The sequence below is a fragment of the Lepisosteus platostomus genome, chromosome 5 (genome assembly GCF_059453375.1).
Source record: "Lepisosteus platostomus isolate fLepPlt1 chromosome 5, fLepPlt1.hap1, whole genome shotgun sequence".
Taxonomy (NCBI): domain Eukaryota; kingdom Metazoa; phylum Chordata; class Actinopteri; order Semionotiformes; family Lepisosteidae; genus Lepisosteus; species Lepisosteus platostomus.
In genome coordinates this window covers 65985873-66003477 of record NC_142615.1, presented here as the reverse complement: position 1 = coordinate 66003477, position 17605 = coordinate 65985873, and the positions used below count along the sequence as shown (strand labels likewise).

The window sequence follows — 17605 nt, the reverse complement described above, 5'->3', positions numbered from 1 at the left end:
ACAGAGTGAAAGCTCTATTCACATTGCGAGTATTTCACAGCCCTGGTTTTATATAGATCTTTTTTCTTTTCTGTAAAAATAAATATAAATAAGTATAAAATAAGTTTTGCAACGCACCAAAAGTCACGTGTAGTATTTTTCCATCTACCTTTACAAGTAAGGAGCGTACATACTCATATGGCGAGCGGTCGTCAATTATTTTTCTCAGCAAGTGCTTTATACTCCGCTCAGTATCATCTGTAAAAGTATAGGCACCCAGGCCACTGGCGATGTACAGAACAGCCGATAAAATTCGGGCTAAACTGAGACACTTATAAATTTCTAATGCGGCAAACAACACATCTTTGTACTGTAACATGACCAGGGGAAGGGTCATTCATAACAGGTATTTTCGGAATGACCTACTTAAAATACTAGATATGGACCTTAGCAAAATGGCTGCCAAAAAGAATCAGCTGACCGGTAAATGGAAAGGGTCTACCCTGAGAAACAATGAGACACAGCTGAGCCGCATCAGGAACCGAAATATAAGTGCCCCAGAGGCAGTGAACAGGGCGGAAGCCGATAAGGTGAATGCGGTTTGGAGGAAAAGAGAGGAAAGAGGTGTATGTTAAAGATCGGGCTAAGGAATAACGGACTACTGAAAGGAGAAAAGGTTTATGGTTTTTGGATTATGGACACTGGATAAGGATACATCGCGGATTGGCTTTATTACGGACTTTTGGAACTCGGATCGGATCAGGATTAAGGGAACGGATTACGGACTGTATTTGGAAGATAGTTGGAGGAAGAAACGCCACGAAACTCAGGAAAGAAAAGTGTGGTGTGAGTACTACTTTCATTTACATAAACTTTCCCCCGGAGACACCACAGTACCCATCCGCGCACCCGACAACTAGGCATGTGTGACCCCGTTGACTTGGATGATTAATCAAACAGGCTGCGCATTCATCAACCACAACCCCCTTTAAACAATGGTTGAAGGTGCAACATACCACCGACTTTACAATCTGATCCATAGCATCAGGCTCATAGAGCCATCGTTAGCTAAACTAGGTTGAACATCATCATTAATCACATTTTGGCGAGCACACATGAACAGACACGAAACATTCAAGCTTGATGGTAGTTTGAAGATTGATGCGTCGACCTCTTCGTTATTCTATTAAAGGAAAAAAGAAAAGGAAGGTTTAACAAAATAAATAGGCATGCTTTTTACCTAAAATATTTACAATTGTAATGTCTCTTTTGTGTTAGAGTTTTTCGTTTGCTTCGAACTTGCTGTGGTTTAATATTTACCATTTGTAGCAACTCTTCATCAGTCGTTGACGGACCCCCAACACCTGAATCACTGTCAGAGTTCACATGACAGCCACTGTCACACACCACTGAGTGCTGGGTCAGCTTTTGCTAAAAAGAAGACAAAGTGTTGAAAACGAAATATGCTAAACGCAGATTGAAACAACAATTCCACTATCAGAAAAAATATTTTAGCAACCTACTTCTTCAGTTTGCATAGCAGAGGAATCCGATGATTCAGTACTCAAAGAAGCCATCTTCGCAGCAGTCAATATCGGGGCCTGACAGCTCAGGTGTCACACTTCAAAACCGGCAAGTCGGCTAATTTAAGCATAAACTCCAAATTTGTAACCATGCCTACATAGCTCAAGACAGTTTTCAAATGGTTGTGATGTTTTAGAACGCCCCACCATATCCCCCCGCCCCAAAATCACACGTGTTTTATCGAGAGTGAAAAGTAATAACGTTGAATTAAAATATGTCAGCTTATTTCAATGACAAATTCTCAACAACTTTTCAAAAGTTTGAAATGATTTTCCACGTAACGTGAACGTAAAGTCTTTAAACCTTAAAAATATTAACATGCAACCCAAGCCTCAAATGATGTGTGTTTCTCTAGAAAAGAAATTACATTGAATCAAAAAATGTAAAACTTATTTTATCTTTTGAGAAGAGCATTGTAGGGCGGGTCTTTATATTTTAGTGGATAGGTCATAAAAGTGTTAAAATAATTGAATAAGACACATTTAGCAGCGATAACTTATAAGCACGAGCAAAAATTGATATTTATAATGCTTATAGATTTTAACAATATAACAGACTTTACTAAAATGTTTACTTTAAAAATAAATATTACATCACAACATGTCCACACCCAGGCACCTGCCGTTAAAGGTTATGGGATGTGGAGATACAGTATATAAGGTTCATGATAAGAATAAAAAACGCTCATGCTAATACACAAGCACCTGTGTCTCACCAAAGCTGACAAATAAAAAGCCAAAAAGCCGCACTGCACGTGTGAACAGGGGAATGAGCGAGCGAGCGGGGATAGGGCGCCTCCTGCGCTTAAAAGCTTACAGCACCTCGTATTCCCAGGCGGTCTCCCATCCAAGTACTAACCAGGCCCGTCCCTGCTTAGCTTCCGAGATCAGGCGTGCTCAAGGGGGTGTGGCCGTAAGCAAAAGCAGGGCTCACTGGCACCCTTCTTATAGAGAGGACAGCTCCGTCACCTCTTTTACGACGCTGCTTTTTTTCCCTTGCGTTTTTCTCTTCTTCCCACGTTCTCTCTCTTCACTGCCTTCGTCACCGCTCTATTTCACTTCAGCCTTTCACTCTTGCTTCCTTCCAATGAGGACGGAGCTGCGGGAGAAAGGGCGCTATAGAGGATCGCTGTGGAGAGCTGCTGCTGTGCTTTGACATCTGAGCTCTGTGGAAAACGATCTCAATACAATTCTGAAAAACGCGACTCCCAGAACGCCAGCCGAACAAGTCTTGAAGTGGAAATCTAATAAGTAAATTGATTCTTAAAATGTAGAGAGCTTTGCAAAAAAATATATTGGGGGTTTTAGATAATATATTTCAAGGGATGTAATTGCTGTGCTACAGTACGTGCAGAATTTTAGAAAACAGTGCGTCAACAAAGTACACTGTTTAGGTTACTTTAGAAGACAATGTACCAAAACAATATATGCTGTCTGGGTCGTTAGAATTAGCTGAAAGTAACTGATAAGCTTTGAATAACATATCTAGTACTTCTTCTCTCGCTTTTTGATGTAATCTGTTTTCTCTTAGGGAAAGGGGAAGTTTTAGAAGGGACAAAGCGCTGAGCTTTTTTACAGCGCAACGTCTTATAAAAACCCTGTACTGCTTGTAACAAATTGAGTCTCTGGTTGCACTTTGCGAAGTGGCAGCAGGGCTCGCAATTTTGAAATAAAGACCTTACTCAAGTGAGAAATCTCTCTTGTGGCTTCCTTGATAGTTATATTTCCATGACACCGGTTTTAATGTCTGTAGATTGTATCTTATTTTTATTTTTTGTTTTGTTTCATGTTCATATTATGTGTTTTCACCCAGTTGACTCCAGTTAATAACAGTTCACCCAGTTAATAGCCACTTTTTATGCGCGAAAAACGGGTGATCTTTCTATCTCGTGATCAGCTTAGTATCTTTCTGTAAGTTTTTTTCTTCTTAATTAAACGTTTAAAATACATGAATTTCATAAAGACAACACACGTTTCGAACAGAAAAAAATCATATTCTGTTCTCTTCCTGGTATGTATAACAGATCAGCAGGTCTTATTTTCCCAATTGCTTTTTTCCACTGTATTTATCATATTGGCTAGCCAATGTCCGCTCTTAGCTAGGTAATGTTACTTGTGGATGTGCTTCTGCGTTGCGTAGAAGCACATGTATCCATAGAAAGTGTATTATACTACTATTTGAGCTACAGCACATAAAAATAATTATATCGTTATTAATTTCTTTAGGTACGTGATTCCATATTATATTCCCTATTAATCAAATTCTAAAAGTATGCTTTTGTTTACTCCGATAACGAGCACATTCACAGAAAATGTTAATATATTATGACTTTTCACAAAGTATATAAACTTAAGATGGTCAGAAGGAGCATGTAAAAACGTTTCTGAAACGTGGTAAAATCTTACCACATGTAAGACTTTGATGCTTAAAATGTTTAGGAAGAAAGTGGAATACTGGTGTGTATTTTTTGTTTAAACTACCAATACCAGCCATATACAGTTTACACTATATGTTTATGTTCCTAAATTAATATTGTTTATGGTGGTGTATCGTGGTTGTAGAGGTTTGATGGGTTTACTGAGACAATTATTAATTGTAGCAGTAATCACGAGGTTGTTCGTTTGGGCTTTTAGAAAATCAATCGTCAGAACAACTAACAACGCACACACACGGGTTCAATACACGAGATACATTTATTAATATAAATTGTGCACCAAACATATACTAGTCTGCCTGGATACGAGCGGCAGACCTTACTGTGAGGGTTATCAATATACAAGGTATATAATCTCGAAGAGATGCAAACACAAAGAGATACACAACAGAGAATATATGTCAATATATATCGTTCGGTTACCAAATCGCTAATCAGTGTTATTACCCACTGTTACTTTAAACTCGGAAGTAAATACATTACTCATGAATTAAATTGATAACAACTTGTGTTGAGGTACAATTGAATTCTCGAGACGCAATGTAGAACATGGGGTTTACTTATCCACTGTGTATGGATTTGGAATTTCCCGGCACGATCACCAAGCCAGCTGACAGGCTCTGTCGCAGCCTCTGTTCCAGCGGTTGTCCAATGGGCGTTGTCCCGGCGTCCTCTGGCTACTGGCCAACCAGTCAAGGTGCAGCTCGGAGTAGGACGGGCGGAGGAATCTGACTGCGGCGCGCAGGGCAGTCGTTGCTCCGAGGGGATCTACCAGCAGTCTGGCTGGCTAGTAGAAAGTCTCTATGCACAAAGTGTGACCGCGAGTCCTCACAAGTCACTCTTTTGCCTGGGAAAAAGCTGGTTCGTTCCCGGTCCAGCGCTGCTTCTGAATAAGCTATTCAGGTTGTCGACGAGGGTCCAACTGTAGGCTGCCGTTGATCAAGCGGAGCATTCACGTTGGTAGAATTCTGAGTACGTATGGGATCCTCGGCCTCACGCTTAGAACAAAGTCCAAGTCCCTTTGCAGACAACAGCAGTTGTCACGTGATTGTCTCTGAGAATGCGCGAAAATGGCCAAGGAGAGCCCCGATCTGAGCTTGCGCTCCCTTTTTGACCAAGACATAGATGTGTGCTGATTGGTTGAGAATTTGGTGGGCATTAGAGACCCACGTGGTATTACCATGCCCTGCCAGTCCCTGATTGGTTGGTCAAGGTGAGATATGAGTCACTTACTCTTGACACTTAGGAATGCAGTCCAGATGTCCATTCGGCACTCCCTAGACAGATAGACGCCAGTGGATGACCATTGATCATGATAGCCAGGCTTAGCTAAGTGCATCCCCATCTGGGAGCTGTCCATTATCAAAAGAAAACATCTTAAATCAACCTGCATGAATACTTTCTCTGTGGCTGCACCACAGAGATGGAGGGTGAGATGGGGCCTGATTTAGGACAGCATACCACCGCTTAATTCTGTCTTATTAACAAGCATTGCCGCTACAACGGCATCTCTCCTGTCAAACTTCCTCCTGACGTGTTTGACAGGATCTGGGCCGTGGTGAACAGTGGGAAAGACGCCCTGTGGAGAGTGAGGAACATGGGGCTGTTAAAAGGCATCGAGGTCCCAGTCAAGGCAGCAGGTAGCCTGGCCCTGTTCATCACCCGAGAGAACTATTACCTCAGAGATCTGTGGAGAGAAAGGAGGGAGGAAGCAGAAAATCTGTGGGAAATAGAGAGCATAGGTCAATATCTCAAGAAACTGTGAAAAACATTATCATGTTTAAGTAAAGAATGTGATTTGCACCAGAAAAAAATAAATTGTTGCTATGTAACTGGTACCGTGTCAAAATTTAATGAGATGTGATTATATATACTGTTTTAAGTATGTATATTAATGTAAAGCTTTCTAATTTGTGATGTCCTGTATTTTTTTGTGAAAAGAAAATAAAGTTCTTAAAAAATCGATTCACCCAGGGCGAGGCTCGGCCATTGCACTCCGGCTGTGCTGACCCCTGCGAATTCCCCAAATGTGGGAATCTCGACTGCATAATTTCTGGTAGTGGGGGACTGCGTTCGCGCTCTCCCCTGATGTGCTTGGTCCAATATCAGATACGGAAGCTCCGACACCACGAGCTGCGATAGGATCCCAGTTCGAAAGGAGTCGATGCCACTGCTGGTTCCCGGTTTCTTTTAGTTAGAGGTCCGGAGAAGCATTTCAAGCTGGTTACACTACTCCTTCCGGACATTCATTCCCTTTTCAAAGTCAGTCGTTTTGCTGTAGTCTGCATTATTTAGGCTGATTATCGAGGTTAGCCTTTATTTGGTCATGGGGGCCTCGGTACTGTATGCTAATTCTCAAGACAGTTTCACCCGTTTTCTGATTGCTAGGTTCTGTACCAGTGCAGACATGTCAAACAGTGAATGGCTGTACCTCTATTGTATCCGTGCTCAATGAATGAAATCAGTAATAAATGAATATATGTATAGTTATCCGAAAAACAAGTGGTTTATCGACTCATCTTCATTTGCAGATTTAGAGGCAGCTTCGATATTCGTTTTACAAACGGGTTTTTTTTTATATGGGTCACACACATGCCATAGCAACAAAACATCTCTAGAGATGAGGCTATAGATCACCTTTCCATCCTCCAGGTTTTCCTCCCAAAGCCTACAGTACCAACGGCGACCCCTGCTGGCCGAGAGAGCAAAAGCTTGCAGCACCTGGTATTCCCAGGCGGTCTCCCATCCAAGTACTAACCAGGCCCAACCCTGCTTAGCTTTTGAGTTTAGACGAGATCAGGCACATTCAGGTTGGTGTGGCCACAAGCGAAAGCCAAGGCGTTTGACTCGCTACTTGAAGCTGTGTGTGGCTGGGGCTCCGTGCCCCCCGAGCGGGACTGAAGGATCGTTCGTGTTCAACTCTTTGGAAAGGAGCTTCTTTCGAAATCGCATTGCGTACCTGGATGTTGGCGAATGTGCTCCCTTGTGTTGGCTTGTCCCGCACTGGAGGAGAACAAACAAACTGCTCGGAGGAGCATAAGGCAAGTCTTCACAAGACAAAAACCTCCAGTGCACAGCACTCAAAACATTTCTGGGCTGTCGCGTGTTTATTTCAGCACATAAAGCGCACCAGTCCAACACGTCGGCCGGGCGCACGGCGCCTCCGCCCTCTTGTGGCCTTGCGGCGTCAGAGCAAGAGGCTCCTTTCCGCTGCCTTTCCGCTGTGTTGCAGAGCCCCGAGAGGGAACCTGGAGCACGCACTTTGTGGGGGGCGGGGGACCGCGTTCGCGCTCTGCCCCCGGTCTCTTGCGCGAGTACTAAATCTCACGGCGCCAGCCAGCGGCCAGGAGACAAGTACAATATCGCGGGACAGGGGGGCCTCGTCATTGATTGTTACATATGAGACGGGGATTGGGAGGAGACCCCGACTGATTGGTAAAGGGGAACACTAACACCAGAGAGACTTTTTTTGAGAGACGCCCTGGGATTTCTTAATGGCCAAGGAGGGTCGGGACCTCGGTTTTACGCCTCCCCCGAAGGACGGCGCCCGTTTGTGCAGCAGAGTGTCGCCATCAGGATGCTGGGGCATAAGAAAGCCACACAGACCGCAGGGTGAACGCTCCCTACTGGTCCCAGTCACACCTCTTGCAGGAGCGGCAGCAACCTGAGCTTTTCCGGGGGGAATCTCCCGGCTCACACCTGCTGGGCTGCCGTGGGTGAGCCCAGTCGAGAGTCACAGGGTGAGATCTAGTCACCGGGGAGAAACGATACAAGCGAAGGATTACTCGGCTCCCAGCACTTGAAAAGACCGTCAAAGGACTCGTTCCCGCCGGAGCTGAATGTACCTGCATGTGTCGTGTCGTCTATTTCCCCCGCCCCGCTGTGTTTGCTGTATTGTCTTTGAAGCCGGCCCCCGAGACGAGACAGGCTGTTCCTGTGCCCCAATTAACACTTTACAGGTGCCATTCCCCGGCATTGTGGCCATTGTCGGTGGTCACACGCAATAAGATAAGGTGGAGGAGAGCGGGGCATGCCCAGCGCCAGACATTCAAGGAGGGGGCTGTGCGAGGTGAGGTGAGGTGCGACACGCCGGAGCCCCGACGCTGCTAATGCGGAGCACTTGTTGAACTGGCATTGAAAGGACGTTTGCGCACGGAGCGAGCCTTCCCTGCGGCGGAGCGTGGAAACTTTCTCCCCGCGCTGCAGGAGTTGTGTGCGCTGCAGCGGTGCCGAGAGAACAGCACAGAAGGCAGCAGGCTCTGGAGAGCGGGTAAGAGACGGAGCCTTGTGGGCAGGCGAGCAGGCCCGTTTTTTGGAAATTGCTGAAAAGGCTCCGGTGTTTGTTCGGTGCGTGGCAGGCGCACGACGTGAACTTGCATAGCGATCTGCCGGTCTGGTGTTATGCAAATGAGGCCGAATTGCGTCCCGGGACATGCTGCGAATGCGCATTGGCGACTGCAGATGTGTAGGAAACGGCGCGCTCGTTTTCTCGTTTTGCCCACCCTTTTGAGTGTTAGTGTGGCGTGTGAGTGTGCGAAAGAGTGGGCCCAGCAGGAGGCGGTGGTGTGCGGGGCGAAGAGCTGGCCTAGGCTGCGCGCTTTGTGCTGTGGGTGCAGGCCGCTTGCAGGGCCTTATACAACTTATACTTACCTGGCAGGGGTGATACCTTGATCATTCTGTAGGTGGAGTAGTTGGATTGTTTTCTTGTTTTGTGGAAGCAGTGTTTGTTTTGCAGTTTACGAAATGGCAACTTTTGGATCCCGCAAGAATGCTGTGCGTTTTGAGCTTTTGGATGACCTCTTCATGGATCGCATGCAGTTCAGCATGTGTTCAGCAGTTCTGTGGTGCTGTGGGACACCTGGCATCGTCCTGCACTGTGAAATGCTGCAAGACCTGTGGCAAACAGGGACATTTAGCCTTTGACTGTTCAATGCTGCCAAAGTGCAATTTATGTGGCTCGGAAGGACACGTTTTTAAGAACTGCCCTCACGCCTACGCCAATAAACTCAATATGAGAAAGGATGAGGCAGTGCTTGTTTCAGCCAAACTGGCCCGAAAAGCCAAAGCAAACAACAAGTCAAACAAAGAACCCTTGTTGGACAAAGACTCTCAGCCTCCAGCCAGGATCAGTCCTGCTGTGGCTCCGGGGCCGGTGGAAGAGAAATCCACTACGCCCCCACAACTGCGGACTGCACCAGACAAGCACGAGGGTTTGAAAACCCCCGAGAACAGCGAGGACCCCTCCCCCACTCCTGCTCCTCAGAACGAGGGCCAGTGTGAGGCCCCCCGGTGGAGCGGGTCCAGCGAGGATACCCAGGATTCAGCGGAGCTGCTTTTCTCAGACTCTGCAAGTGCTACAGATGTCCTCTTCTCCTCCATCCAGTCCATCACGGAGGATCTGCAGCAGCTGGTGGGTGAGGGGGAAGAGGAGACTGGTGCATCGGCTGCACCCCTTTCCCCTCAGTGCTCCCAGGAGCTGGACTTGAGGAAAAGGAAAAATGACTCTGTTTTCTCCCCGAGCGAGGAGGAAGGAGAGCATGGTGATGGGGACAGCTGGAACCCCTCCACCCCTCCCTCTACCCCCTTCCTTGAAATGGACTCCTTGAACGCTTTTACTGCTGCCACCCTGATGAAGGCTCATTCAGAGGATGGCTGGCAGGAAATTGGTAAGAAGAAAAAGAAAAAGAAGTCAATCAAGAGAGGTATAAAAGCTTTGAAGATAGGTGGGATAAAGGGCCTTCTGATTGGTCAGGGGACAATAACAACAGAATCTCTGGCGTGGCCATTCTTTTCAAAGGATGGGCATTCAAATTGAAAAGTATTCAGAGGGTCATAGATGGCAGGTTGCTGTGTGTGGATGTCGAATGGGGGACCGTTAACCTGCGTCTAATCAATGTGTATTGTCCTACTGACGTGGGAGGAAGGGTGGAGCTACTCAAAGCACTCTCTCCCCTATTGTTATGTAGCACAGACATGATAGTGGGAGGGGATTTTAATTGTATCTTAGAGCACACAGATAGGCAGTCTAGCTCTCCGATAAAATTGGATTCCAGCTCACTGGCCCTGCAAAACTTAGTTCAAGACTTTAAACTCTCAGACACATATAGATGTATATATCCCACAACAGCAGGATATACATGGTCAGGGAGGAATAGCAGCTCCAGAATTGACTATTGCTTTGTCTCAGAGAGAGTGAAAGTTGTTGGGGTCACTCTTCAGCCTGTCTTCTTCTCAGATCATCAGGCTTTAGGGTGTAGAGTGGAACTCCAGGGCGGGACTGTCTTTGGCCCAGGCCTCTGGAAACTCAACACAAAGCTGCTAGAGAACGAGGGGGTAGTATCCCGCTACAAGGAGAAACTATCACAGTGGCTGTCCTTGCAGTGTCTGTACAGGTCAGTAGGAGAGTGGTGGGAGGAGGTGAAGGTGAGGACAAAGGCCTTTTTCATTGCTGAGGGAAGGAAGGCTGCTGCCAGACGGAGAGGAGTGCTAGCCAGGAAACAGAGGCAGCTGCAGCGTCTCTACACGAGACAGTGGCTTCGATGTGCTCGAGGATATCAGCCTTTTAAAAAAGGATGTCCGGAGCATAGCGGAAGAAAGTAGTCGAGGAGTGCTGTTAAGAAGCAGAGTGCAGTTCTTGGAAGAAAATGAGAAGTGTACTCGCTTCTTTTTCAGGAAAGTGGTAGGCTCCAAGTCTGTCATGGAAAGTGTAGTTGATGAGGAGGGAAGAGAGAGTACAGAGCTGAGTGCTATCCTCTCCTGCATCGAGGCCTTCTTGTCACGGACGTCCAAGAGGACTAACCATGGGGAGCAGGAGGGCGGAAAAAGACCCATATGCGTAGCGGCGAGACGGGAAAAAGGCCCGGGCTCATTAGTGCAAAGAGTTCAGGAATGCCGTATAGAAACCTGTGCCCTCAGGGAGCGGACGTGGGGTGCCCTGGTGCTAGGCGGGTCTCAGGACATCCGAACGTCAGTGCTGAGCGAGGACAGAGTGCAAGACCCGGAAATATTTAGCCCAAGGGAAAGAGAGGGACAGGAAGGACAGCAGACCAGAAACTAGGGACAGGACAGAGAAGGACCGCCCTCTGGCTGCAGAGGGCGTGACACTTCTACTCAAGACTGAACAGCTCTACAGAGGTAAAGGATGAAGAAATTCATTTTTTTACCTCAAAGCTAGAAAACGTTTTGATTGAAGAAGATAGGGAAGTACTTGAAGGGGATTTGACAGTAGAAGAGCTGAGAGGCTATGGAGAGCTTACAGAAGGGGAAAACTCCGGGTGCTGACAGGCTCCCTAAAGGGGCGTCTGCTTTTACTACTTGCACGAATGAAGGCAAAAAACAGCCAATTGATGTGAACGAACGGCGCTTTACAGAGGAGTACTGCCTGACTGGATCGTTGATGAACGACAGAGGCCACTCCGACCTCTTCTCGGGTTTCTTCAATGACTTACTAAGGATCTTCTTCACATTCGCCCATGCAGGGGAAGCCAGTTACACCAAAGCAAACGCAGGAAAGTGCAATTCAAGCAGAGACCAGGAGGGACTTGTTTACACCGAGAGTGGTCAGAGAATGGAACAATGCGCCCAGCCCTGTTGCTGGAGCCGATTCTTGATGAGATCTTGGGCTCACTAAGAAGCCCCCACTGGATGCTAATCTTTCTGTTGTTCTTGCAGGTCCTGCGCTGCTTTTGAGCCGACAGAGCTCGTCCTGGTCTGTCGGCACAGCCCAATTGCAAATGATCGGCTCCGCGTACAGAAGGAACGTGCGTTTGGTACGAGAGTGCATGAAGGCACCAGAAATACATTGGGAACAAATGACCGGTCGCTCAATACCTCTGTGAAGTACAGGAGTGTGCACAACGAGGCTGTTTCCGCCCGGTCTCGAACCAGGGACTTTTCGCGTGTCAAGCGAACGTGATAGCCGCTACACTACGGAAACCTGCAGGGACCGCTGCTGGTGTCTCGCTTGCGTTTCGGGCTGAGAAAGGGAAGCGTCACTTTAGGCAGGGGGCGCTGGAGAGAGGAACAAAGGGCGCGATGAAACAAAATGCTGAAACCCGAACCAGGGACCTTTAGATCTTCAGTCTAACACTCTCCCAGGTGAGCTATTTCAGCAGTGCACAGAGCACACAGCCACCTGCTCCAGCCTTCCTGTGTTGCGGCATGAGCGCACCAAGAGGAGCGGGAGAGTGTTGCAGGAACGTCACTCAGAAGGAAAGCCACCCAGCTGCGCCCTCTGAGCTCTGTCCAGCGCATCTTCCTCGCATGGACTCCTGCCTGCGATGGGCAGGAAACAATTAGCAAGAACAGAACAACACCCCATGGGTGTCTCATGACCACACCTTAGGTTGTGACACGTGCAGGTGTGAGGGGTTGCCGGGCTACTTTGGAGCAGAGCTTGGGCGGAGGGGGGGCAGGAAAGCAGACAAAGAGGTGACACCTCAAGGTCTGCACGATCACAGCTCTCCGCCGCCCCAGGCTTCCGCTCGATAAGCTACTGGACACACCCGCCCCTCCTCACACAGACCGTGGAAAAGCCCCCGAGTGGGAGGGCTCTCTCTTCCTCCCAGGAGTTCTTGGACACGACGCACAGACAGAGCGCGGGGAGCCGCCGCCTGCAAGCACGGCTCCAGGCAGGACTCCGCTCCGCAGGAGCCGCAGAGCAGAGGAGATGGGGGCAGCTTAGCTCCTGTGCAGAGACCTGAGCTGTTGTTGCTGCGGATGCTGTCTTTTCTGTTCTCGGGGTAGGAGTGAATGTTGAGTTGCCCTTAGAAATGAAGCAGAGCACTTCAACGGCACGGGTGTGTGTGTGTGTGCGCCCTGGTGATTCTGGGAGACAGATCGAACCTGGGCTAAAAGAGAGGAGGCTTAGCCCTCTTCCATTTGCTACTTCAAAGTTGTACAACCCATTTGTATCTGCTAGGCGGCGCAGTCGTCATGCACAAAGAACGCTTTGAAAAGCGTCCGAAGCAAGTCATTCCGAGTTGGTCGTTTGTGTTTTCCGTTCAGACGCGAAATGCTGAAATGATCTCTCGGCTCCTCGGTTGTCATTTCTGCTCCGTAAAGGAATCACAGCACGCGTCGCCTTCCAGCACGCTGGGTCGGGACACGATGCCGGGGGTCGAAGAGTGTGATGTCTTCCTTGTTAGTATAGTGGCAAGTATCCCCGCCTGTCACGTGGGAGACCGGGGTTCGATTCCCCGATGGGGAGTAGCTTTTCTTTTACCTCCTTAGAGAAAGGACTGCCTTTCACTTCTCTGTTTTCTTTCACAGCGTCGTGCACCTTTTCATTGCTCTCGCTTTCAGAGCCTCCGCACGGCACACGACTCGACATCAGGAAGCACATTGAAGTGAAAGCAGGGAGCGCTGCGACATGCACTGTGCAGATCCCGCCACTCTAAGAGGTGAGTGGGTCTGTTCGATGCACAAAGAACGCTTTGATAAGCGTCAAAGGCAAGTCATTCCGAGTTGGTCGTTTGTGTTTTCCGTTCAGACGCGAAATGCTGAAATGATCTCTCGGCTCCTCGGTTGTCATTTCTGCTCCGTAAAGGAATCACAGCACGCGTCGGCTTCCAGCACGATGGGTCGGGACACGATGCCGGGGGTCGGAGAGAGCGATGTCTTCCTCGTTAGTATAGGACCTGTCACGCGGACCTGTCACCTGTCCCCACCTGTCATGCGGGAGACCGGGGTACATCAGGACGCGCATTGAAGTGAAAGCAGGATGCGCTGCGACATGCACTGTGCAGATCCCGCCACACTAAGAGGTGAGTGGGTCTGTTCGATCACAGCGCTAGGCGAATCCCCAATCCCCTTTTGTGCGTGGCGACAAAAGAAGTCTGTTTCCACCCGGGGACCTTTCGCGTGTGAGGCGAACGTGATAACCACTACACTACGGAAACGGTGGTAAGATGTGCTCAGCGGCCCAGTGCTGAGCTTCGCCAATGCGATTCAGCTGCTTCCAGTGCCTTTATTGGAGTGCGCTGATGGACCGTGCTCTCTCTCCAGAGACCAGCACGCCTGTCATGGACGGAGCAGGAAAGGCGGTGCCACATTCTACAGCCCTCTCCACGCAATCGACGAAATCAGGCTACTGAAGTGGAGAAAACCGCCTCTCCAGAAAGTGCAAATATAATCTTGGAGAGTATAAATCCTATTGCCGAAGGTCAGCCCTGTCTACCAGAGTAACCCTCCCACCTCCTGCAGCGATGATCAGCTCGTCTCACACGCGAGAAGTTTCGGCTGGAAACAAGCACCCCCTCTTCTCGCACGTCTTGCACGTTCGAGTAGTTTTAATGCGGCTCCTTCGTACACGGTGCTGATCTTTTGGAAAGCAGGAGGCAAAACTGACACATTCCCATACCGGGAGTCGAACCCGGGCCGCCTGGGTGAAAACCAGGAATCCTAACCACTAGACCATATGGGAGCGCACACCCCCGCTGTTCCGGGCATCATGCAAGCAAACTACATAAATATGAGAAAACACGCAAGAGAGTTGTCACTCAGAGTGTTGAAGGGTCGATGTATACTGGGACTCAGTTGAAATGCAACGTCAGGACTTTTCCGAATTATGTCACACGAAGAGAGCACAGTTTTTTCCGCCCTGCCACGTGTGTATCGGTAACTCGCCGTGATCGTATAGTGGTCAGTACTTTGCGTTGCGGCCGCAACAACCCTGGTTCGAATCCGGGTCATGGCAGAATAGGGGGTCTGCTTTTACTACTTGCACGAATGAAGGCAAAAAAAAGCCAATCGATGTGAACGAACGGCGCTTTACAGAGGAGTACTGCCTGACTGGATCGTTGATGAACGACAGAGGCCACTCCGACCTCTTCTCGGGTTTCTTCAATGACTTACTAAGGATCTTCTTCACATTCGCCCATGCAGGGGAAGCCAGTTACACCAAAGCAAACGCAGGAAAGTGCAATTCAAGCAGAGACCAGGAGGGACTTGTTTACACCGAGAGTGGTCGGAGAATGGAACAATGCGCCCAGCCCTGTTGCTGGAGCCGATTCTTGATGAGATCTTGGGCTCACTAAGAAGCCCCCGCTGGATGCTAATCTTTCTGTTGTTCTTGCAGGTCCTGTGCTGCTTTTGAGCCGACAGAGCTCGTCCTGGTCTGTCGGCACAGCCCGATTGCAAATGATCGGCTCCGCGTACAGAAGGAACGTGCGTTTGGTACAAGAGTGCATGAAGGCACCGGAAATACATTGGGAACAAATGACTAGTGGTTCAAGACCTCTATGAAGTCCAGGAGCGTGCAAGAAGAGGCTGTTTTCACCCGGTCTCGAAGCTGGGACCTTTCGCATGTTAGGCGCACGTGATAACCACTACACTACGGAAACCTGTAGGGTTTGTTGCTGGTGTATCGCTTGCATTTCGGGCTGAGAAAGGGACGCGTCATTTTAGGCAGGGGGTGCTGGAGAGAGGAACAAAGGGAGCGATGAAACAAAATGCCGAAACCCGGGATCGAGCCAGGGACCTTTAGAACATACTCTCACGAATCGTTAGAATACGTGCGTTTGATCATCAATTGCGTAACAACCACATTCATTCGACTTGAGCCATCAAGCTCATAGTTTTCAAATCTTGAAAGCTGTCAGTGAGCACATCATAGTCTGCAGTACGCCCCGTAACTTGCGTACTTCAACAGAAAGAAGAGCAGACAGCTCCATAAATATGCGAGGCGCAGAGAGTGCAAGGCGAGCCGCACACGTTTCGGTGGCTGAGAGAGGGCAGTTTTTGCTTCTGCATTTCCCAAGTAAGGACGCATGACAACAAGCGATCGCGGTGCTCATTTACGACATAGTGGTGATGAGTTTTCAGTACGTGTTCTTTTGAACGAGCAATGAGGTTGCTGCCTTGGACAGCTGACTGCACACTCTCATTGTGCCACGTGATGAGTATTCACCAGGCTCGTTCAGTCATTAGTCACATTCCATCGTTTGCCATAAGCAGATGCTGTAAGGTGATGTGGATATCAGTTCCCAGTCTTGTGGACGAGGACAAAAAGAGCACACAAGGGCTCATCCGGGAGTTGAACTCAGAACCTCCCGCACCCTAAGCGAGAATCATACCCCTAAACCAATGAGCCACGCCAGCACTTTCCATTTTATTCTGTCAGTGAGCTTGAGGATGGGGGAGAGGCGTCATTCGCTCGTCCAGTCAGACCTTCATCAATAAGTCAAGAAAGCCGCAATTATACGACTGCCTTGCAGACGAAGGGCAGTGAACTGCACCCGGTAAGAGGGGAACAAGCGGCACTAGACAACACCGAGGCATAACCCCTGCGAGGGGGTTTAGCTTGCATGGTACAGCGCTCGCTTTGCATGCGAGAGGTAGCTGGATCATTTCCCACGTCCTCCAGGTGTGTGCTTAGAGCTTGATGTGCCGAAAGGTGTCCTTTAGCCTGTGGTCACGCCTTGCGTGGAGAGCGTCATGCAGCTGTCAATCATTTCGCAGCCACGCCCCCTCTTCATCTTCTCTCTGCCTTAAGCGTCTCTGCCACTCTCTCTTGACATTTCATGTCAGCATGTCAGAAGTCCAAGTGACGTTTTTAATGGCTGAGTGAGGGCACGATGCTGAAGCAGAGAGGCCACTTCAGCCAGAGAGACTTGTGCTAGGTGAGATCTGAAAGACGGACTCGCAACAGAAACAGACCAAAAAAGTATCGGTGAGATCAAAAGGCAAATGCAACATCCAGCAGAGGGCGTCTAAAGATTAGGGAACGGGCGACTGAAATCCATATGAGGCAAACTTTCCGGCTGTGTACTGCAGCTGGCCTCGTTGGCGTAGTTGGTAGCGTGTCAGTCTCATCATCTGAAGGTCCTGAGTTTGATCCTCACATGGGGCAGGGCTGCTTCCTCTCTTGCTCTTTTCAAACACTTGCGGCAACTGTTCGCTCATAACCACGTCTGGAATGCGTGACCTTTACACGGGGGAGAAGCAACGCCGCATCCCTTTTCTAAAGAACATTCACATTCAGAAATAAGTCAAGAAATTTGCCATTACTTTCGCTCGCGCTGCTGTCAGCCTGCCCATGTTGCCAAAGAAAGATTCACTCGGCGTCAACATGACAGTAGAGTACCACACTCCGTAAGCAAGAACTTCAGTGTTTGCAGTCACCCGATATGCCGATAGTCAAAGGAGCACAAAACACGAAGCGTCAAAAGACAAGATGAGTTGATGGAAAGAACGTTGAATTGATGAGCACAAAAGTTCAGCTCGTACAATAGGCAACGAAGGTCCCGGCGTCATCATCGCACTTGCAAGGACTGCCTTGCAGACTAAGGGCAGTGGGAGGTTGCTGTTTTGAGATGGAGGCATTGGGATGGTGGGCCGAGATCTATTCTTCTTAAGGAATTCTTCATCGTGAAAGATCGGTCCACAGGTCATCCAAAGAACTTACAAATTTTTTGGACTCAGGGAATCACGTGCTTCCGGAAGGGAGTGAAGTGCTAAAACACATGACATGCCCCCTTGATCTCACATGCACAATTCTGCTGCAACATGCACAGCTACCGTCCACACCAGGCAGTGGGGCTTCAGCAGAATTTGCTACGCCACCTGCAATTACATATCCAGCTGCACACATATACATGGCCCCTCTGT

At 48.7% G+C, this 17605-nt stretch overlaps 5 non-coding genes and 2 pseudogenes across 5 annotated transcripts; 3 read left to right on the top strand and 4 right to left on the bottom strand.

The window, feature by feature from the left end:
* Positions 1-2372: 2372 nt before the first annotated feature.
* LOC148671497 (5S ribosomal RNA) lies at positions 2373-2481 on the bottom strand (annotated as a pseudogene).
* A 3439-nt stretch (positions 2482-5920) lies between these two features.
* Positions 5921-6085, top strand: LOC148671496 (U1 spliceosomal RNA). The gene has a single exon (XR_015937275.1). It is a non-coding gene; the product is annotated as a U1 spliceosomal RNA (small nuclear RNA).
* Positions 6086-6706: 621 nt separating this feature from the next.
* Positions 6707-6825, bottom strand: LOC148671495 (5S ribosomal RNA; annotated as a pseudogene).
* A 5035-nt stretch (positions 6826-11860) lies between these two features.
* trnav-gac (transfer RNA valine (anticodon GAC)) lies at positions 11861-11933 on the bottom strand. The gene has a single exon. It is a non-coding gene; the product is annotated as a tRNA-Val (tRNA).
* A 2415-nt stretch (positions 11934-14348) lies between these two features.
* trnae-uuc (transfer RNA glutamic acid (anticodon UUC)) lies at positions 14349-14420 on the bottom strand. The gene has a single exon. It is a non-coding gene; the product is annotated as a tRNA-Glu (tRNA).
* Positions 14421-14621: 201 nt separating this feature from the next.
* On the top strand, positions 14622-14693 carry trnar-gcg (transfer RNA arginine (anticodon GCG)). The gene has a single exon. It is a non-coding gene; the product is annotated as a tRNA-Arg (tRNA).
* A 2081-nt stretch (positions 14694-16774) lies between these two features.
* Positions 16775-16847, top strand: trnam-cau (transfer RNA methionine (anticodon CAU)). Its single transcript has one exon. It is a non-coding gene; the product is annotated as a tRNA-Met (tRNA).
* The last annotated feature ends 758 nt before the right edge of the window (positions 16848-17605 follow it).